We start from the raw sequence: 23,972 nt of genomic DNA, 5'->3' as shown, positions 1-23,972 counted from the left end.
TGTTCTCAGGGTGGCCAGAGGCCTATCCAGTTCGGAAGGCTTCAGCTAAAAACACTGCTGTAAAGCTAGTTGCCGAACTGATACCCCGTTACGGTCTCCCTGAAGTGATCGAGTCAGATAGGGGTACTCATTTCACTGGAGAAATATTTCAAAATGTACTGAAAATGTTGGGTGTTGAAAGTCAGTTACACACTCCGTATCATCCTCAAAGTTCTGGTAAGGTGGAACGCATGAATGGAACTTTAAAATTAAAAATACAGAAAGCCATGGCTGAAACAGGAAAGCCTTGCACTGGCCCTTTACTCAATACGCAATACCCCAAGGGGTAAGACTAAACTGTCTCCATATGAAATTTTGTTTGGCAGGACTGCCAATTTAGGATGTTATTTTCCACAACAACTTGTGTTAAATATTGAGTCATTGACTTCTTATGTGCAAAATCTTCAGAAACAATTAACTAAGGTGCATGCACAAGTTTTTGCTTCCCTTCCAGATCCTGACAACATTGAAGGAAGTCACAAGTTGGAACCAGGTGATCAAGTCTATGTAAAAAGACACACCAGAAAGGCTCTTGAACCAAGATTTGACGGACCCTTCCAAGTCCTGTTGACAACACCTACATCAGTCAAGCTCGAAGGAAAGGCATCATGGATACATGCAAGCCATTGCAAAAGAGCAGTATAAAACTCATAACATTGATGTTAATAGTATTAACCTCAACGGAGGCATGGGATAAACTGAATTCTCTAGCCCCTTTGAACAATAGATTCGTACAACATCATAGAAAATTAGTACATGACTTGTTAAATAATACACAACCCCTAGCAGATTGTTGGATCTGTACCCATTCACCAGTATCAGCCACAAGTATACCTTTTCTAGCAGTTCCCGTGTCAGTTGAAGAAATATTCGCTTGGCCTAATTGTTCAGACAACCTGGCCAACAACCAAATTGGTAATACTAGGCTGTGGAATACTACAATCGCCATACCAGTTGTGGGATGGGTAGAATTTCCTTGGTGGCAGGGTAATCTTACAGGAAGAATAGGCAACTTACAATATTTTGCATTCAGGGGAGGAAAATGGGTACCTAGAAATAAGACTGGATTAACTGATTTAGGACAGGTCCCCACTGAAAATCTACAGCTCAGTTTCAGTACAACCACCGACTCTTCTTATGCTTTCAAACCTACAATGTTGGAAAGGTACATACATAATAGAAAATGGGAACATTCTGCGTTGTTCCCCCAAGGTGATGCAAACAGTTGTACAAGCAAACCGGGGAACCTGGTTTGTAATGAATCCGATGAGTATATCAGAGGAATGCCTTTATGTGGGAATCCCGCAGCCGGGTACTGTAGCCCCTTGGGACAAAAACCCTCTTGGTGTATGCTTCAGAATGTATCTAGATTTGTGGATTTGGCTCACAGATTGGTATTGCAGCACTCAGCACTATGGGATCTGCCTGAAGGTACATTTTGGATATGCGGAGAAGGAGCATATAAATGGCTTCCCGTAGGTATAAAGGGTACTTGTACATTAGGACGCCTAACCCCGGCTACTTTCATAATTTCGAATAAACAAGTGAATATGCAAGCCGTGCCCAAGCACACACTGTATAAAAGAGCTGCAGATAACTCACCACGTCCCTCAGGGAGACCACACATAGTGCAAATGGGTATAGCCAATAAAATTGTCAGTTCTATTTTTATTTACCCTATGTTAACACAAATGTGGGATAAATTAGTTAGAGCCACGGATTATCTAGATGATCAGATCTGGGATATATTGGATATATTAAACACTAGTATAGCTGTACAGAATCAGCTCATAATAGTCGTCAACCAACATACCCTGGTATTGGATTACCTAACTGCCTCACAAGGAGGTATGTGTCAAATCATCGGACCCACCTGCTGTCATTATATAGACCCGAATAGTACTATGAGTATGACATTTAAATTAAAGGACGTACAACGACTCAGAGATCAGTATGACAAAGATAATGACCAGAATAAGGATAGCTGGTGGTCTGATACTTTTTCTTTTCTTAACCCAGCCAACTGGTTCAGAGGAATCGGCGGGTGGGTTGCTGGGATTATGCAGAGCATAATACATATAGTTATGATTATTGTAGTTATATACGTACTATTCCAGATTGTGCTCAAGAGTATCTCAGTATGCACAGATAAATTTTGTGTAATAGATGCAAGAGTATAAATTTTCTTCTTTATTCTTATGTTATCCTCTAGTGATTCTAATTAATATTACTGTACTAATTTTTGTTTTTATATTTTAGTATACTTATTGCAAAACAAAGAAAAGGTTGTGAGAGTTAAACGGAAGAATTGATAGTAGATTTGATTCTCTTATTGAATACAAGCGTGTACATGTGTAATACCAAAAATAAAGGCTTTGTCTTTGGCCCTGTGGTAATCTAAAATATGGATATGTTAAAGGGGGATTTGTGATAGATTATAAAAGAAATATGTCAAAGGGGGGAATTGTAGAGATCAGATTGAAGAATCCATTTTGTCTTCCTCTACTCAGAGACGTATATGAAGAAACTTGAGCAAGGTAGACATATTTCCTTTTATGGACGCATTCCTTTGCCATATTGTAACCTGCATTCCAGTGAACGTTATCAGTAGAATACATACTCTTTGTTAGAGAATATGAGCCCTTGTACGCATGTCTGTAAATGCTTATCTCATTCCTATATAAACAGGAGGGGTGAGCCCAGTGAGTCAGAGGCGAGCTCCTGAGCGATCCCTGCATATGAATACACATCTCTTGTGCTGTGTGTTATTACTTGGATCTCTCTACATCAGAAAGCCGGGGACGGATGAGGACTCAACAAGCTATATACTGGTGACAGAGGAGAGTCTGGAGCAGCTATATACTGGTGACAGGGGAGAGTCTGGAGCAGCTATATACTGGTGACGGGAGAGTCTGGAGCAGCTATATACTGGTGACGGGGGAGTCTGGAGCAGCTATATACTGGTGACAGTGGAGAGTCTGGAGCAGCTATATACTGGTGACGGGAGAGTCTGGAGCAGCTATATACTGGTGACAGGGGAGAGTCTGGAGCAGCTATATACTGGTGACAGGGGAGAGTCTGGAGCAGCTATATACTGGTGACGGGGGAGTCTGGAGCAGCTATATACTGGTGACGGGGGAGTCTGGAGCATCTATATACTGGTGACAGGGGGGAGTCTGCAGCAGCTATATACTGGTGACAGGGGAGAGTCTGGAGCAGCTATATATTGGTGACAGGGGAGAGTCTGGAGCAGCTATATACTGGTGACAGGGGAGAGTCTGGAGCAGCTATATACTGGTGACAGGGGAGAGTCTGGAGCAGCTATATACTGGTGACGGGGGAGTCTGGAGCAGCTATATACTGGTGACAGGGGAGAGTCTGGAGCAGCTATATACTGGTGACAGTGGAGAGTCTGGAGCAGCTATATACTGGTGACAGTGGAGAGTCTGGAGCAGCTATATACTGGTGACAGGGGGGAGTCTGGAGCAGCTATATACTGGTGACAGGGGGGAGTCTGCAGCAGCTATATACTGGTGACGGGAGAGTCTGGAGCAGCTATATACTGGTGACAGGGGGGGGGAGTCTGGAGCAGCTATATACTGGTGACAGGGGGGGAGTCTGGAGCAGCTATATACTGGTGACAGGGGGGAGTCTGGAGCAGCTATATACTGGTGACAGGGGGGGGAGTCTGGAGCAGCTATATACTGGTGACGGGAGAGTCTGGAGCAGCTATATACTGGTGACAGGGGGGGGAGTCTGGAGCAGCTATATACTGGTGACAGGGGGGGAGTCTGGAGCAGCTATATACTGGTGACAGGGGGGAGTCTGGAGCAGCTATATACTGGTGACGGGGGAGTCTGGAGCAGCTATATACTGGTGACGGGAGAGTCTGGAGCAGCTATATACTGGTGACAGGGGGGGGGGGGGGAGTCTGGAGCAGCTATATACTGGTGACAGGGGGGGGGGGGAGTCTGGAGAAGCTATATACTGGTGACAGGGGGGAGTCTGGAGCAGCTATATACTGGTGACGGGAGAGTCTGGAGCAGCTATATACTGGTGACGGGAGAGTCTGGAGCAGCTTGTTCCCGTGCCGTGGCCTAGCGTGCAGCAGAGTGATGAGGTCATCATGCTGCGACCTCATCACTCTGCTGCTGCTGGCAACGTGGAGCGGGGCAGAAGAGGCAGGGACGCAGCGTCCGGCTTGAAGAATGGTGAGCAGCGCTCCAATGAGGAGCAGATACTGAGCTGCTCAACATTAGAGATCTGTCATTTGTTGTGTATAGGGAATGGGCCATGGTGTTAGTAGTCCATGAGGGCAGCCGCATGGCATTGTGTGTCTATATGAGTTTGTGTGTGTGTGTGTGTGTGTGTGTGTGTGTAAGGGCTCATACTCACATGCGAGCAACTAGGACAAGTCTGACACATCAATACCCGACACTACAGCTCTGCTCCTGAGTGCCGGGTGCAGTGCCGGGTATTGACATGCGAGACTCTGTCCGAGTTTCTCGCATGTGAGTATGAGCCCTAAGAGTGTGTGTGTGTATGAGAGTGTGTGGGTATGTTCCCCCGTTCAGTACCCACTGCGTGTTGGACGCTATGTACACCCACTGCGTCCAGATGTTACAGCATAGTGGATGGGATTTCATGAAATCCCATCTCCACTATGCATGCAATGACGCCTCCGGCTTTCCTGCGGAGACACATGTGCGGCTCGTCTTTTACAGACTGCAGCATGTCTATTTATTTTGTGGCGACGCTCCGTCTCTGCCAGATAAATGTCACCTGTACAATATATTGGACTCAGTGATTCCGCACTGTTCAATCAACACATGAGGAATCACCTACGTTCAAAAGCCGGCAGTACTTTAGACGGAGCAGACATGTGACCGTCATGCATTCATGCAGGGATCACCATAAAAAATATATCAAAATTTATTAGACTATAGGTAAACCACACAAAAATATTAAAAACATTTAAAAAACACACAAAAATACAAAATCATGCCCTGTGAGGACAGGGGCTGCGGATCACTGGCCAACACCCAAAAAGTTTAGCCCTAATGGGCTTAGTACATATCATAAGTAGGTGAGGTTCCTGTATGGTCCACAGTCTGATGACGAAGGTAACAACAACTCCCAGTATCTCCTTACCATAGTTAAGGACATACTGGGAGGTACATGTTCATGTCATACAAGTGTATCATGGGGCTGATCTAACACTGAAATTGACCACCATAATAAGCATGGTGCTGCATTCATCTACTGATGGTGGATGTATCGATGCATTAATCTACTGATGGTGGTTCTGACCCTGCATTCATCTACTGATGGAGGTTCTGACCCTGCATTCATCTACTGATGGTGGTTCTGACCCTGCATTCATCTACTGATGGTGGTTCTGACCCTGCATTCATCTACTGATGGTGGTTCTGACCCTGCATTCATCTACTGATGGTGGTTCTGACCCTGCATTCATCTACTGATGGTGGTTCTGACCCTTCACTCATCTACTGATGGTGGTTCTGACCCTTCACTCATCTACTGATGGTGGTTTTATCGCTGCATTCATCTACTGATGGTGGATGTATCGATGCATTAATCTACTGATGGTGGTTCTGACCCTGCATTCATCTACTGATGGTGGTTGTATCGCTGCATTAATCTACTGATGGTGGTTCTCACCCTGCATTAATCTACTGATGGTGGTTCTCACCCTGCATTAATCTACTGATGGTGGTTCTCACCCTGCATTCATCTACTGATGGTGGTTCTCACCCTGCATTCATCTACTGATGATGGTTCTGACCCTACATTCATCTACTGATGGTGGTTCTGACCCTGCATTCATCTACAGTACTGGTGGTGGTTCTGTCCCTGCATCATATAACTGCCTGATCCCACCACCAGTACCAGAGAATCCTCACAGTGCACATGATGTGAGGATTCACATACTGCATAGTGACTTTAGACTTGAAGCTTAAGATCGGACAACCTTTTTAACGATGGGCCGCTACTCATGGGCCTCTGCTGTGCTTGCCCCCAAGGCTAAAATTTGCCAGCCAGCCCCTGGAGACTGGTGCTATACCGGCTGGCGATTTGGGGGTGGCTGACACTTTAGAATAGGGATTGGGGGGCATATTCCTATAGATGACTTTGAGAAGCTGAAGGTGTTAAAAAAACGCTCAAAAGACTGAACCTGTGTACAGCAAGTGCAGGCGTTCATTCTTTTTGTGTTTGTTAGCGCTTTTTAAAGCGTTTTACAGAGTGCATCTGCCTTAAATAGATGGCGTGTGCACAGACTCAGTGTGTGACGTCAGTAAGGGGCGCAACCATGAAAAGTGCCTAGGGCAGCATAAAGGCCAAATACGGCCCTGTTCTGGAGGGTACAGATGTGGGTACGTGGATGAGAATTTTTTGGAATAGTAGTTTGGTATGTGATTGATCAAGTCCTAGAATTAATTTTCAGATGACCTGACTTTTCAAGAACATTTGTGGGGTCCACACTCTAGAGCATACAGACATGGGTACGTGGGTGAGAATTTGTTGGAATAGTAGTTTGGTATGGGATTGATCAAGTCCTGGAATTAATTGTGAAATGGGGTAAAATGGGATCTACTAATGAAAATATTCTCTATTACTTTTTCCAAATTACTCTACTGGGGCCACTAAGCAGAAAATAAAAATTATTAAAAAAACAAACAAATAATTGTAGGTGGTATGGTAGGTCTCAAAACAGGGGGAGATACAAAGGCCTGGTTGGGATGGGCATGTGGGGCAATAGTATTGGGAATCACTCTGTCTGCCATGCTTCCTGCAAACCCGGCTTCTTTTTTGAGGATAACTTTGGGTGGGAGTGACAGGGACAGGGTGAGGAAGATGGCACTCTGCAAGTCTCCGGGAATCTTCAGACTCGATGGCTTCCCCTGATGCCATTGACTCAAACATGCGGCCCTCTACAATTTGTTCCTGAAATTGGAGGAATGTAAGTGGCCCTTGGGACATTTTATACAGGACAAAGCTGTTGTATGTGGGAAATTTAAAAAAACTGACCATCACATCCAAACATAGACTAGGGGTGAACAGGTGCTTACCTAGAGTCACCAACTCCAGTACAATCAAATAAATAAGGCAGCACTCTGTAGCACCATAGCTTGCAAACATGAAATATGAAAATTGAACTGCTTTACTGCACTAGAAATAGCCTCAGGTGCTTTAATCACAGCATGACCCTACATCTCCACAGAGATATAGATTTCAGTCTAAGAAAGGATTCATAGGTTCCCATACAGATGAAGACTTTAATCTAAGAGAGGATGTCACGATTGGACTGGTGAGTAAACTGGAACCAGGGGCACCTTTCCTAGCCCTAGCTCTAGGGGGCACCCTAACTCGCCCTGTTCCCTGGGATACATCAGATGATGAGGATGCCGGGGCCTCCACCCTTGCCCTGTCTCCTAACTAGAACTCCACCAAAAAGATGATCATAAGGCAATTTTTAATGTATCAAAACCATAATTTTATTAGAGCACTAAATCATTTAAAATCATACTGCCAGAGTTAGAGAAGTGGAACAACAGATATATTTCACACAATCACCAGTGTTGACGCGCAGTGCCAAGTGATAGATAACTACCTCACATGTTGTATATTTGTGGGAAGCTAACAATACCCACAATAAATAAATAAATAATTTTTCTTCAAGTTAGCATACAGGTATAATAAATCCAGAGTAATATGTATCCTTATATTAATTAATCCTGTATGTCACCACCATTTATCAGCCACTTGAGAAAGGAGTCCGAAACGCGCGTCGGGGTGGACGTGCAGTGCCGGGTGGTAGCAGGTAGCCTACACTTCAGCTATTTAAGGTAATTATACAATTTCACTTACCGCAGGCCCAATATGATCTTGGTTGGGGGATATAGAATGGAAAAGTAGTGGAATGTGGCTGATAAATGGTGGTGACATACAGGATTAATTAATATAAGGATACATATTACTCTGGACTTATTATACCTGTATGCTAACTTGAAGAAAAATTATTTATTTATTTATTGTGGTTAAGGGGGAGTTTGAGGGGAAAATGAGGTGCCATTATACCACAGCGGTGGGGGGACTGCGGTACTTGGTCCTGCCTCTGAAGCTTCAGCAGTGACGACCGACTCCGCTACCATCGGCCTGGGGGATCCCATGGAAGAAGAGTCGTCTTAACTGTCTAAAAGCTGCTCAGATTCAGGGGCGGATTCTGTTTCACTGCCGGAACTGCCGGAGCAAAGCAGGCTGTAAGCTTGCTCCACGCTGAAAGTTCTGCAGTCCATTTTATTTATTTCTCTGCCTAACCAAAAACTAACCCTAATCTAACTCTAGTATATTTTTTCCTGCTAACCCTAACCCTAGTTTGTGTAACCCAAACCATAAAAAATTATATATAAAAATTGTTTTAAAAAAATTATTAAAAGAAACAAAAATTATAATCCTCTGAAGATGATGCAGGAATTACGGAGAACAGGGGTGGGTAAATAGGATGCTTGCGGACGCAGAAATTCTGTTTTATGACTCTGACAGGGCAGCACTTCAACTGTCATCTATGTCTCTTCTATCCCAGAACAACTACAAGGAGAGAAAAGAGAGGTACAGCCCCAGTGCCGCCATATTTATCAAATATTGGGGGTTTTAATCACTCTGATAGGGTCTATTACAGTAATCAAAACCCAGCAGCCAATGAGAAAATTCTCATTGGTTGCCGGGTGCCGGCTGGCAGATCTTGGCGGACACACTGCTCATGCCATATTCTTTCTGACAGAGGAAAGATGGGATCGGGGGACAGCTTATCCAGTACATAAGGTACCCTGGGGGGCTCGGGGGACCCTATTTCTCTCCCCACTGATGTGCGATCACATCAGAGGAGAGAGAAATTAAATGCAAAATCTGACTTTTTTTTGCGGTCGCCGTTATACGGCTAATAATGGTGATCTCGACCCCGGAGTCGGTAAAAACCTACCCGAATTATGTTCTCTGGGGTCTCGGCTACCCCGTGGACTGAGACCCCGAAAAAATCTGACTCTGGGAGGCGCTATACACTTTTTGACCAGTGATCACTGAATTACCTTTACATTATACACTATATACAGAGCACCAGTGTATAATGTCACTGGTGATCACTGTATTAGCTGTACACAGACACTGCATACTAAGTACAGATCTCCTGTGAATACTGGCACTTATGGTGATATTAGTATTGTGTTTTTTTTATTACTGATCAGTAATGTAGTATTTAGTCACTATGTGGTGGTAATATGTTGTCCGACCATGGTGTGGCGGTATTTGTTCCTTACATGTGCTATTATTTGGTCACTATGTGGTGGTAATATATGGTGGTAATACTGTATGTGGTCTGGTCATGGTGCGGTGGTATTTGTCCCCTGTATGTGGTATTATTGGTGATCATATGGTGGTAATATGTGGTCTGGTCATTTTAAAAATTGAAAAATAAATAAAAATATACCTAAATTGTATTGGATACTTTAACAAATGTTTAATAGGTTAGAGTAGGGTAGGTCCCGACCCTGTCGTGGTGGCGGCTTTAAAAATCTTTTGACTGTGGACAGTTCAAGGGGTGGAGGCGGGGCTGGGGTGGAGCCTGGGCGGAGTCTCAAGGGGACCTCGAAAATTTTGCCAGTATGGGGCCCTGAAATTCCTAGTGGTAGCCCTGTGTGTGGTCCTATATAGACAGGTGTGTGCCTTTCCAAATCAAGTCCTATCAGTTTAATTAAACACAGCTGGCCTCCAATGAAGGAGTAGAACCATCTCAGGGAGGATCACAAGGAAATGGACCGCATGTGACTTAAATATGAGCAAAGGGTCTTAATACTTATGACCATGTGATATTTCAGTTTTTCTTTTTTATTAAATTTGCAAAAATTTCTACATTTTTTTTTTTCAGTCAAGATGGGGAGCAGAGTGTACATTAATGTGAAAAAAACTAAACTTTTTTGAATTTACCACATGACTGCAATGAAACAGAGTGAAAAATTTAAAGGGGACTGAATACTTTCCGTTCCCACTGTGTGAGGAAACATTTGGCTCAGATGAGTGTTCATACATTCTCTATGAAAGAGCAAATTCCAGACTCCTTTAGCATTGGCTATTTTCAGGAATAACAAAAGGTTAGGTAATTGGAATTCCAAAGTGCTGATCCTTCTGTCCCTTGACATAATATGTCGGGAAGAGTAGAGAAGTCAGTATAAACACAAGAGACTTCTACTAATACTGGTGGGTTTGGACCACTTTAGTCTAATGTGTATTAAGGGCCTTATAAAGTGTATTGCTAAGCTGACAAAATGATTGTTCAATAATTGTTCAACCATCAACCTACTTCTACCTAAAGTGTATGGCCAGCTACAGGAATAGCAAGCACAAAGAAAAAAAGTTACTAAAATGGTAAATTATTAAATAATACATAAAACAGAAAATAAGCGTCTAATCAAATAATTTTTCTCAAGTGTTATCTTTTTGTATTGGAATTTGCATTGAGCTGCATAGTTGAAGCAGTTGTCAGGCCTTAGGCTATAAGTCTGCAGTCACTATTACATTGAGCGAGGCCATGCGTTCCTCGTCCAGCACGTGACCGCATGTATGCGAATCACATACTTGCAGTCACGTCACAAGCCCGGCACTCTTGGCGCTGGCACTGGAAAATACTTACAGCACATAATGTGTACAATGTGAGGATTCACAAGTTTTCAGTCATGTAGAGTGACTGCAGACTTGGAGCCTAATACTGGACAACCCCATTAATGGACTCTAACAGTGCAGGTACTCAAACACTTTGACCCAGCTTCCCAGTTTGTTCTGAATGACTTACAAACAAGTATAGTTATTCTAAGATACATCTCCTCTCACCTCTCCCTTCTCTAAGGTGTTGCAATTGTGATGCTACTGCAGCGCCCCAGGGTCCTGGTCATTGCAGTAATATCATTCTCCACTAGGGGGGAGTGATGTTACGTTTGAAGGCAATAAAGGAGATCTCACTAACAAGTAACACCAACACACAACACACTTCATACTCCAGTCCACCAGGGGGAGCTATGCTCCTATTAGGGCACTCTTCACAATTAGGCAAAACTGGTGGTCTGGATACAAAGATAGTCAGAAGCTGGCTGAGCTTCGCTCAGGCGGTTGGTCCCTGACAGGGGTGGGATCCTGTCAGAGGCCTAGACAGAAGGCCACGGAGATGCGCCTGCCCCACGTGCGGCAGCTTCCAGAAAGAGACACTGAAAGAGAACTGTATTGTAAAGCGTGAGAAGTCATAGCAAAAGGAGAGGAAACCAGAAGGAGTTATGCCCTGCAAAGGCTGCCTCCTTCTGAGGCGCAGGATCCCGGTAGCCGGAACACCGAGGGAGCAACCGTTCTTTATGCCTTGCTCCAGAGACCGGCAGGACAGCTAATTTCACATTACCCGCCCGCCCTATACCCAGGAGGCAAGGTGGCACCCACGAGAGGCTGGGGTATGATAGAGACCCTGTAAAAAGCCTCACGCCACTGGTCATATGGGTTTGTCCTATCCATCCGGGGGACAGAGAGAGACACAACATCTAGACCACCAACTACAGCTGTGAGGACCTTATGAGAAGCTCAGCAGTAAGGTACTACAACACCTAGGCGCTAGAGGAAGGCTACTGATTTCCACCTGGTTAAGGGGACTCTGGATTTGCCTCCAAACCGTCCGGACTCTGCCTACCCTGTGATCTGGTGCTCTGGACTGTGGATGCTGAAACCTTCAGTAAAAAGGTAAAGAGACTGCAACCTTGTGTCCTCGTTTTTCACTGCACCTCTCCTCATCCACCATCTACACACTGGGAAGCCCTGGGGACATACTTCACCTGTGGGAAGGTATATCATCTAGCTGCCATAACATCACCCCAGCGGACCCCTTAAAGTAGCGTCGGTCATTCTGACCGAATACTACAGGTGGTGTCACGAACATTTCCCCTTTAAAGACCTTTCCCCCCTTCTTCAACGGACCTCCCGAGGGCCACGGACCGGGTCAGCCACCGTGACATCCCCCTTGAGAACCGAAGGGCCCGGTATCGAGTTCCCCTAGCCGTTGGGGGTGCTCCAACCTCATGGTACAGTAGGTAAAGGTTAAAACAACCATAAACAAGGCTTTGAGAAATGTTATTTTTCCCCAGCCATCATGCTTTATTATATTACTCTTGTTTTAGCCCCATAAGTTTTAAATATTGGTTTTCCATGCATTACAATTTTAGAAATGTTTCTATATGTTTATATATGATTATTTTTTTTGCAGAGAAGCCTTCAGCACGATACAGAAGCAGTTTTAGTTATAAATTGTAAAATCGTACGTTATTTTGAAAAAAAAAATTGATAACTATGGAAGCAAAATTCAGATGAAACTTACTGCTTTATTTATAGGACTTGACCTTCATTTGTCTTTTCTTCACTGTTCATTAAAAAGTAATGCTAATACATCCTAATTAGGGATGAGCTAACATGCTCAGTGATACTTCGGATATCACTCGAGTATCTGGGTGCTCAGATGCGCTCTGTACTTGGCGAGCATTAGCCGGTGTTCGATTTCGAACTCGACTGCCCGCCTACATTTGTGTGCCTGAAACACAGCCAATAAGGATGCTGTGATTGCCTGCGAGTCACTGTAATGCCATAGTCATCTTGGTAGTGGCATTACTATGATTGGCTGGCCATGTGACATCATCATAGGTTATAAAAGGACAGGCGTCGCCAGGTTCAGCACATGGATGCCATTGCACAGCTCTGTGACAGTTGTTATTGGAGGGAGAGAGTTTTTGTCCAGGCCTGTGTGTAAACACAGTTTAACAAATCAGAATCCTGTATTGTTGATTCTGGTGCTGAAGCTGAATCATCATTCTAACAATCCTTGTAAGGACTAATTTTGTGCTTTGCTGTTTGTATCAGATACAATCTGCATTTAACCAAGGGGGAGAAAGTAACGGAGCAGGGAGAGTGGCTAAATACAGTCTATAGGCAGGGATAAGGGCATTGCAGTGCATTGCTAAATATAAAACTGTGGCAGTTGAGCACATTTTTAGTTTTTTGGTGAAAAAAATTACTATATTGTCATCCATAGAGTATTAGGTGCTTTGTGGTACATTTCTGTGTTATATACTTAAAAAAAACCTTTAAAATATTTTTATGAATTCAATTATTCTCCTATAGAGTATTACTTGCTTTGTGATACATGTCAGTGTTTTAAAACACTCCCAAAAATCATTGAAACATTTTTCTGGATTCAATTACTCATCCACAGAGTATTAAATGTTCTGTGGGCGACAAGGATGGCAGTATCACTCAAAACTCCCGACGGAGTGACAGGAGGAATATCAGAGCTAGAGGAAATTGGCATGACAATGGAAGTGGCAAGAGCCTGTGGACCAGAACTGGCCGCTTTCCTGGAACCACCAAGGCCTGAAACCAGGCTGCAGCCTTCACCGCTGGGGTTCTTGTGTAGTGCATATGGGAGAGCCAGAATCCAGGAACTGGTGAATGGACTGCAGGGCCTATGCAGGTCAGAAGAGACAAGGAGGTGAACAAGAATCAGGACTGGAGAAATGCTAGCAGGCCCTTTAGCCACAAGGTACGACAGTTGGCATCCTGGTGAGAGGTGGTTACGTAAAACCGGCAGCGGAGATGGGGGACCATCAAAGAGTTTGGAACACGTCATAACATCTTGTTCAACCAGTGGACAATAGATACAGAACACTTGCCTTGAAGGATGCAAGAGCTGATGACTGGAACCAGGATCACTTTCCTCAAAATGGAGGGGCAATGTCGTTGGTATATGGTAGGTGTGAGGCAAAAAGGAAGCTACTAACATGAACCCTTCTTGAGGAATGATCAGGCCTAGGACAGGCTTCTCCAGATGGGGCTACTACCACCCTGGATAGATTGGACTATCCTTAGGCTTCCCTACCTCCTATGGGGGAGCAGGTGATGGTGCAGGTTACACAGGGGGCTGTCGCCCATTTCTACATGTCAGTGGGCTCTGGCACTACCCGAAGCTGGGTCACATAGCCCAGGCACCTGCGAATTGGGCTCCAGGAAGCAGGTGGAGGCAGTCCCCCAGCCTCCCAAGGAAGAAGAAGAAGCAGACACATGAAGAGGATTACTGTATTACTCTCCTTATAATTTTTTCCAGGCTTTGCACATTCTGCAAAGCCTTTATGAGTGTAGCAGTACAGCAACTGCACTTCACTTTAAAAACATTTGAATGAGGCCCACCAGTTCCTGCTGGGGACAAAGTTTAAGCCTTTCTTCAAGATGTCAGTTTGCCCTTGAGATAGAATAGTTGAAATTAATATGAGGACACTGGATGACGTATTTGAGTTGTCTAAAACCTCCTTTTACTGTTCCTTGTAGGATACTGTTTCCATGAGTCTTCCTCTACCTCTCGTGCCCCATCTCCTGTGTTTTTTGACAGAGCGAATTCCACCGTGCCAAACGGATTTGTTCCACAAATGAACTATTCCTTCAAGAAAGCATGGTTATTAGTAAGTGCCTGATTGATAGAGGTTATAATAATCGTGACATTAAACATGCTTTCAATTAGGTATCCAAAAAACCTAGATCCCTTTCACCCCATCATAAGTCCTCTCCGTCTCAACATAATACGCAATCCGTGGTCACTTTCTCAACTCCATATAGTCCACAGTTCAGTGAAATTAAATCTATTGTACAAAAAATATCTACCTGTCACTAATCAGGATGATATCTTATGTGAAATCACAGGTAATGGTTGCAGATATATGGCCTGGAGGGATCTCACCCTGGGTAATTCTTTATCCCCCAGCCTTAAACAACCCAACAACACTAGAAAGTGGCTATCTGCAATAAGTTTTCATAAATGTGCCAGGAATAGATGTAACTTATGTGCACATGCATTGAATAGAACTAAATCAATCTGTTTGGCCTCGGGTACAATTCACAACTTTCATCAATTGTGACACAAAATATGTAATCTATTGTACATGCTGTCTTTCACGCAATCGGGAGTACTACTCGTAAGTTGAAAAAAAGAATAGCAGAGCATTTATCAAATATCAATAACAATAATGGTTCCTATTCAGAAGCATCAAACATTTTGTCAATGTTCACAATGGTGATACCATTCACCTTGCTTTTTTTTCATTTGAAAGAGTTATGAACTCTGCCTGCAGAGGTAATAGACAAAAACAGTTCACTGTCACAGAAGCCTTTTGGATTTTAAAACTAGACACCAAATACCCAAAAGGGATGAATTTCAGAAATTATCTATATATATAATTGTCTAAGGGGTACTTCCGTCTTTCTGTCTGTCCTTCTGTCTGTCTGTCGGCAACTTCCGTCACGGTTATTCATTCGCTGATTGGTCTCGCCAGCTGCCTGTCATGGCTGCCGCGACCAATCAGCGATGGGCACAGTCCGATTAGTCCCTCCCTACTCCCCTGCAGTCACGGCCTGGTGCCCGCTCCATACTCCCCGCAGTCACGGCTCACACAGGGTTAATGCCAGCGGTAACGGACCGCGTTATGCCGCGGGTAACTCACTCCGTTACCGCCGCTATTAACCCTGTGTGACCAAGTTTTTACTATTGAGGCTGCCTATGCAGCTTCAATAGTAAAAACATGTAATGTGAAAAATAATAAAAAAAATAACAAATCATTATATACTCACCTTCCGCCGCCTTTCCGACACTCCGGTGACCGGTCCATGCAAGCGGCAGGTTCCGGTGCTAAGTTTGGTGTGCGACAAGGACCTGCCATGACGTCACGGTCATGTGACCGCGACGTCATCACAGGCCCTGCGCGAGCAGGACTTGCCATGACGTCACGGTCATGTGACCGCGACGTCACCACAGGCCCTGCGCGAAGAAGCTGCGGTACCATGGGACAGCGTCAGGAGCAGGTGAGTATTTCATATTCACCTGTCCGCGTTCCATCCGCCGGGCGCCGCTCCATCTTCCCGTCCTCTTGCACTGACTGTGCAGGTCAGAGGGCGTGATGACATATTAGTGTGCACGCCTCCCTCTGCCTGAACAGTCAGTGCGGAGAGACGGGACGCTGAGGAGCAGCGGGCAGCGACGAGAGGTGAGTATGTGATTTTTTTTTTTTATTGCAGCAGCAGCATTGTGCAGCGCCCCAGAGTCCTGGTCGTTGCAGTACTGTGGCTCCGCCACTATGGGGAGCTATGGTGCGTCTGATGGCACTGAAGGAGTTCATCTGATCAGGTATCACAGACACCAATACATTTCACAGCTGGGCCTCCGGGGGGAGCTAAGGGTGCTATTCATTAGGCCACTCCCCACCATAGTGGGTAAACTGGGGGTCAGGCAGGAAGTTAGATCAGAAAGCTGACTGGGTTGGAACCAGGCAACACCTTGTGGCAGAGGGTGTTGTGGGGGAAGATACAGTAGGGTCTCTGTCAGGGGTGGGATCCTGACAGAGGCTTGGCAACAAGAAAGAACGTAACGGGACCGTGCCTGCTCCGGGTAGCGGCGGTACCCAAGGAAGGATTAGAAGCGAGATAGATTGTGCTGAGTGAGAAACGAGATCACGCAAGGGAGAAATACCAGTAGGAGTCGTGCTGTAAGACCGAAGCAACATCCTACTGAGGCGCACTACCGGTGGCCGGAACGCCGAGGGAGTATCATAACATTCAGCTTCAAGCAATACTCCAAACAGCGGCAGGACAGTCAGTCTTAGGCGGGCTGTCTAACCTTAAATCACCTATGCAGTCTTGGGGGGCAACTTGTGGAGAGGGGCGACTCTAGGGTCCCGGAAGAGCTCCGAGCCTACCCGTCAAACGGGTGCCGTCCCAACCAGAACATCAGGGAGGGACGGAGGATTAGCAGAACATCATCTAATCGAGTTGTGAGGGAACTTAAGAAACAGACACAACAGTTGTGGGGGACTTTCCGTAAGCACAGCAGGGAAGGACCACAACACATAGCGCTAGAAGGAAGGCACCGATTTCCACCTGTGAAGAGAACTCTGGAGGTGCCATTGGACCGGCCGGACTTGCGCAGCCTGGTGAACCGTATTCTGGACTGAGGACTCAGAGATCTTCAGTAAAGAGGTAAAGAGACTGCAACCTGGTGTCCTCGTTATTTACTGCACTGCACCACTACAGCGTCACCATCATCATCCATATTCATACCTATCACTGTACGCCCCACGGCAGGGTCACGGACCGGGGCCTAGCCGCCGTGACAACCCCAGAGCAGAGACTCACAGGCCCGGTACCGGGTACCCCTCGGCCCTGCGGCGGTGGGGGCGCTACAATTACATCTGGTACAATGCTGTATGGAGCGTCTATGGGGCCATAACTGTATGGAGCATTATATGGGGCCATAACTGCATGGAGCATTATATGGGGCCATAACTGCATGGAGCATTATATGGGGCCATAACTGCATGGAGCATTATATGGGGCATCTATGGGGCCATAACTGCATGGAGCATTATATGGTGCATCTATGGGGCCATAACTGCATGGAGCATTATATGGGGCATCTATGGGGCCATAACTGCATGGAGCATTATATGGGGCATCTATGGGGCCATAATGAACTGCATGGAGCACAATATGGGGAATCTATGGGGCCATAACTGCATGGAGCATTATATGGGGCATCTATGGGGCCATAACTGCATGGAGCATTATTCTACATGACTGGGCAAAATACTACGTGACTGGGCAATATACTACGTGACTGGGCAATATACTATGTGGACATGCATATTCTAGAATACCCGATGCGATAGAATCGGGCCACCATCTAGTTTATTCTATATATATTAAATGTTTTCCTATTGTGACCATCTGTTTCTGTTACGTTGGTACGGTACACTCCTTGTGCCGTCACTAATGCAATTAAGCTTGTAATTGTTGATTGGTTCTCTTTTTATATATATGTTTGATTGCATTGCCATTTCTGTATCCTACGATTAAGGGAACATTTATCGTGCCAAAAATGCATCAGGTGTTTTTATCTACTTTGGCTTGACATGCCTCAATAAAGTTTTTAATTTTTCTTACCGGGTTGGTGTGCCAGATTAAATCATTTCTTTCTTCTTGGTACACACTCTCTGAAAGGCTATGTATTCTTTATAGGAGGCAAGAGGCAGACTTAAAGTTTGTAAGCTTTAATATAAAAATACAGTGCTTACAAAAAAAGATATAAAAAGAACAGTTGTAAAAGAAAAAGTGAGAAATAACGGAAAATACCTAGTTCTGTTTCCTTAGGGGAGGATAAAATGAATCACGGATCACCATCAGCATAGGCATACCCCCACATGTGAACCCCCTTCTTTTGTGTAAACCAGCTATTATATACCTGACCCTTGGCTCGTGTTTCTAGAACGGCCTTAATTGGAACATTAATATTATGGTTTTGTATTTAGACTGTGGGCTACTTAGGGGCAAGTATCTTGCATATTAAACCTGGTGCCTCCCCCGCCCACTCTCCATACAGTAATGGTTGGTTACAGACCATCTGGTAATTCTTTGAAGCTCAGAGTCATGGAGCTGAGTTGTCATGATTGACACCTATGTATTCCAGAGAAAGTCCCCTTTTTCGGAGTTCCTGTAATCAAAATAGTTAGATGTTATGTCTTTTGATGTACATCCAGTACTGTGGAAGGAAGTTTCAAATCAATGTAACTTTACTACTGTTACACATTTCTCTTATGATTACAGATTTCCTTTACACACAGGAATGACAAAGAAGTATCTATTGATCAGCTCCTGTGAGATCAAAGAAGATCTGCAGTTACTTGTGAGTCCTGCAACCATCAGAAGACGCCTGCGTGAAGCCAAACTATTTGCAAAAATCCCTTGTAAGGTACCATTGCTGAAAAAAGATGTGTTGAAAATTTATCAGTTTGCCAAAGAACACGTTGATTGGTCTAAAAAGAAATAACACAACATTCTTTAGACAGAAGAGAACAATACTGTTCTTAAAGACAGTTTGTGAGACAACTCAAAAATACCCAATTCAAGTCACAGCATACTGTGTAGACTGTAAAACATGGAGTTGCAAGCATAATGGTTTAGGGATGGTTCTCATACTATAGAGTTGGTCTAGTTATCGCATTCAAGGCACCATGGACCAGTTTGAATATATCAAAATACTGTAAAGGTACCTTCACACTAAACAACTTTCCAACGAGAACGACAACGATCCGTGACGTTGCAGCGTCCTGGATAGCGATCTCGTTGTGTTTGACACGCAGCAGCGATCTGGATCCTGCTGTGATATCGCTGGTCGGAGCTAGAAGTCCAGAACTTTATTTGGTCGTCAGATCGTTGTGTATCGTCGTGTTTGACAGCAAAAGCAACGATGCCAGCAATGATTTACATGGAGCTAACGAGCTGTGACGACCTGTGAGAACGATAAGTGAGTAGCCCTTACGTCACAGGATCGCTCCTGCATCGTTCTGGAGCTGCTGTGCTTGACATCTCTACAGCGACCTAAACAGCGACGCTGCAGCGATCGGCTCGTTGTCTATATCGCTGCAGCGTCACTGAGTGTGACGGTACCTTAAGGCCATGTGCACACGTTAAGTATTTTTCGCGTTTTTTTCGCGTTTTTTCGCTATAAAAACGTGATAAAAACGCGAAAAAAACGCTTACATATGCCTCCCATTATTTTAAGTGTATTCCGCATTTTTTGTGCAAATGTAGCCTTTTTTTCCGCGAAAAAATCGCATCGCGGAAAAAAAAGCAACATGTTCATTAAAATGCGGAATTGCAGGGGATTCCGCACACCTAGGGGTCCATTGATCTGCTTACTTCCCGCACGGGGCTGTGCACACCATGCGGGAAGTAAGCAGATTATGTGCGGTTGGTACCCAGGGTGGAGGAGAGGAGACTCTCCTCCACGGACTGGGCACCATATAATTGGTAAAAAAATAAGAATTAAAATAAAAAATAGTCCTATACTCACCCTCGATGTCTTCCCGCCTTCACTGCACGCTGTCGCTTCGGTTCCTGTAGCTGATGTGCGGTGAAGGACCTTGCCAATGACGTCACTGTCCTGTGATTGGTCGTGAGCGGTCATGTGACCGCTCACGTGACCGTGACGTCACGGGAGGTCCTGTGCGCACAGACCAGCTATAGGAAGAGGAACGGACGCCAGTGAGGAGATCGTCTGGGTGAGTATAACCATTTTTTTATTTTTTTTATTATTTTTAAACATTCTATCTTTTACTATAGATGCTGCATAAGCTGCATCTATAGTAAAAAGTTGGTCACACTTGTCAAACGCTATGTTTGACAAGTGTGACCAACCTGTCAGTCAGTTTTCCAAGCGATGCTACAGATCGCTTGGAAAACTTTAGCATTCTGCAAGCTAATTACGCTTGCAGAATGCTAAAAAAACACGAAAAAAACGGAAAAAAACCGCAAAAAAAAAATTGCGGATTTCTGGCAGAAAATTTCCGGTTTTCTTCAGGAAATTTCTGCAAGAAATCCGCAACATGTGCACATACCCTAAGATGTCATGTTGCCTTATGCTAAAGAAGAAATGACCTTGAAATGGTTGTTTCAGCAAGATAATGATCCGCAAAGACACTAGCAAGCAGTAAACATCCTGGTTCCATATCAACAAGATTGATGTTATGAAGTGTTTTGAAGTGACCAGCCCAAACCCCAGACCTCAATCCCATTGATAATTTTTGGAGTGACATAAAAAAAACTTTTTTTTTTTTTTTTTTTTTTTATACAAGTAGAAAAAAGACCAAAAAAGTCACTCCATGTGTGTGTCAATCAAGCTGATATATTACAGAAATGCTAAAGGTGCTCACCTAAGAGAGTTGTGATGACCATGCACAACACTGAGCTAAGAGTGTAAGCTCCCCCAGAACTGCTGCTGGACCGACCCCAGGCTCACACTTCTTACAACATGGAGCAAAGTAGTATCATCCGGGCGTAGCAGGATGGAGATACGCCATGTCTACTCCCTGCAGTGTCCGGATGATACCGATTCCTTTCCCCTATCTTAATTTTTTATACAGAACCTAAGAATGCAATAGAAGAACTGTGGAATGTAGTACAGTCAGCTTGGCCTGGAATATCTGTTCACAAGTGTCTAATGTTAGGTGACTCCATGCCATACAGATGGAAAGCAGTTATCAGAAATAATGGATACACAACTAAATATTAGTTTAGTGATTAAGGCTACTTTCACACTAGCGTTAACTGCATTACGTCGCAAATCCGTTTTTTTGCCGAAAAAACGGATGCGTCAAAAAAGTGAAAAACGTATGCAACGCATACAGCATTTCGACGGATCCGTCGCAAATCCGCTAAACGTTTCCGTCGAAATACTGGATGCGTTGCATCCGTTTTTACCATCCGTTGCATCCGTTTTTACGACGGATCCGTTTTTAAAAGGGGAGGCTCCCAAATTTGATTGGCTACTGGAAAATATGGAAAACTATATAGTGACTGTTTTTACAGCCCATCTTTGAGGGTTTTAGTTTTGTGGCAGCGATGGAAGGTGTTCTTGTGAGGATTGCGAGTTTGGTTACCGACGTTATCTTTGAGACGAATCGCCTGGATATCATAGTGCGGGAGAAGGAGGCGGCAGCGGAAAAACGTAAGATGCTTCTGCAGCAACGGAGACGACTCTGGATACATCCGATTAATGAACTACGGATGACTCGGGGTGTCCAGTCCACTCTGTACCTGGAGTTGCGGCACAATCCACACAAATTCTACAATTACGTGCGGATGAGGATGGAACATTTCGACTTTTTGCTTCAAAAACTGGAGGATGTCATCCGAAGGCAGGACACAAGGATGAGGCTTGCCATCACACCGATGGAGCAGCTGATGGTGACCCTGCGGTAAGCCTCTTTTTTTAATTTCATTGCTGATATTGAATGTTATATTACATGCTGCAGACAATACTGCGCTGACATATTGCGCACTATTTTCTGCAGCATGTAATTTTTGTTTTGTTTGCGGCCATTCCACTGCTTTTTTTTTAATGTCATTGCTCATATTGAATGTCCTATAACAGACTGCAGAAAATACTGCGCTGAAATATTGCGTTGCATTTTCTGCAGTTTTTTTTTTGGGGGGGGTTTGTTGACATGCAACTGCTTTTTTTCTGTGATTGCTGATATTGAATGTTATATTACATGCTGCAGACAATACTGCGCTGACATATTGCGCACTATTTTCTGCAGCATGTAATTTTTGTTTTGCTTGCGGCCATTCCACTGCTTTTTTTTAATGTCATTGCTCATATTGAATGTCCTATAACAGACTGCAGAAAATACTGCGCTGAAATATTGCGTTGCATTTTCTGCAGTTTTTTTTTTTTTTTGGGTTTGTTGACATGCAACTGCTTTTTTTTCTGTGATTGCTGATATTGAATGTTATATTACATGCTGCAGACAATACTGCGCTGACATATTGCGCACTATTTTCTGCAGCATGTAATTTTTGTTTTGCTTGCGGCCATTCCACTGCTTTTTTTTAATGTCATTGCTCATATTGAATGTCCTATAACAGACTGCAGAAAATACTGCGCTGAAATATTGCGTTGCATTTTCTGCAGTTTTTTTTTTTTTTTGGGTTTGTTGACATGCAACTGCTTTTTTTTCTGTGATTGCTGATATTGAATGTTATATTACATGCTGCAGACAATACTGCGATGACATATTGCGCACTATTTTCTGCAGCATGTAATTTTTGTTTTGTTTGCGGCCATTCCACTATTTTACACCGGTTTCATGCAGGTTTTATGGTGTGTTCCGTCCTAAAAAAAAATTTCACAGTGCCATTTATTGAAACTTTTTGGTCTGTGCAATTTTTTCTACCATTTTTTTTTCAGCTTCCTAGCTACTGGTGAATCGATGACTTCGCTCCATTACCAATTCCGGCTGGGCATTTCCACTATTTCAGGAATAGTGAAGGAGACATGAGACATGTCGAGCTATTTGGACCACTTTACAGCCAGAGTATATCCCCCAACCATCCATGGAAATCTGGTTGAGAAGTGCCGAACAGTTTCAGCAATTTTGCAATTTCCCAAATTGTGTTGGTGCAGTTGACGGGAAACATATAAGGATTGCGAAACCGGCAGGAACAGGATCGGAGTACTATAATTACAAGAAGTATTTCTCCATCGTTCTTATGGCTATTGCAGACGCCAACTGCAAGTTCCTTGCCGTGGACATAGGAGCGTATGGACGGTCCATCGATTCGCAAGTGTTTAAAAACTCTCCAATGGGTCGTTGTCTTTATGGAGAGACCTACGATTTCCCGTCAGCCAGACCACTGCCAGGAACAAGTGAACCAGCCATGGAATATGTTTGTGTAGGTGATGAAGCCTTTCAACTGTCGCCGCACCTACTGAAACCGTATAGTAGCCGGAACTTAACCCGTACCAAGCGGGTATTTAATTACCGGCTTACTAGGGCACGAAGAGTAGTAGAGTGTTCTTTCGGTATATTGACGGCGAAGTGGCGAGTTCTACTGACAGCAATCAAACTGAAAACCACAACTATAGTCGAGGTTGTTAAAGCCTGTGTGGCGCTCCACAACTTTGTCCTTTCAAAGGAGCCCGTTTCCTTGGATGACGAAGAGTTGGAGACAACCTTGTGGGACTACCGCAGCAGCTCGGTTCGATCTACAGGTTCTGTTACAAGGATGAGGGACCAGTTTGCTGATTATTTTGTGTCACCTGTCGGGCGGATCCCATGGCAAGACATGATTGTGTAACCTGTTTTCCATGTGTTTTGTTTATATAAAAAATGTGTTTCTCCCAAAACAAAAAAAACAAAAAAAAAAGGCCCAAAAGCGTGGTTTTCTTGCTAGTAAAACCAATATGTTATACCTTTCACACGTCTGGTGTTTGTTTTAATTTTACCTTTTTTATTTTG

The sequence above is a fragment of the Ranitomeya variabilis genome, chromosome 1 (assembly GCF_051348905.1).
Source record: "Ranitomeya variabilis isolate aRanVar5 chromosome 1, aRanVar5.hap1, whole genome shotgun sequence".
Lineage (NCBI taxonomy): Eukaryota > Metazoa > Chordata > Amphibia > Anura > Dendrobatidae > Ranitomeya > Ranitomeya variabilis.
Note: the sequence above shows the minus strand (reverse complement) of the source record.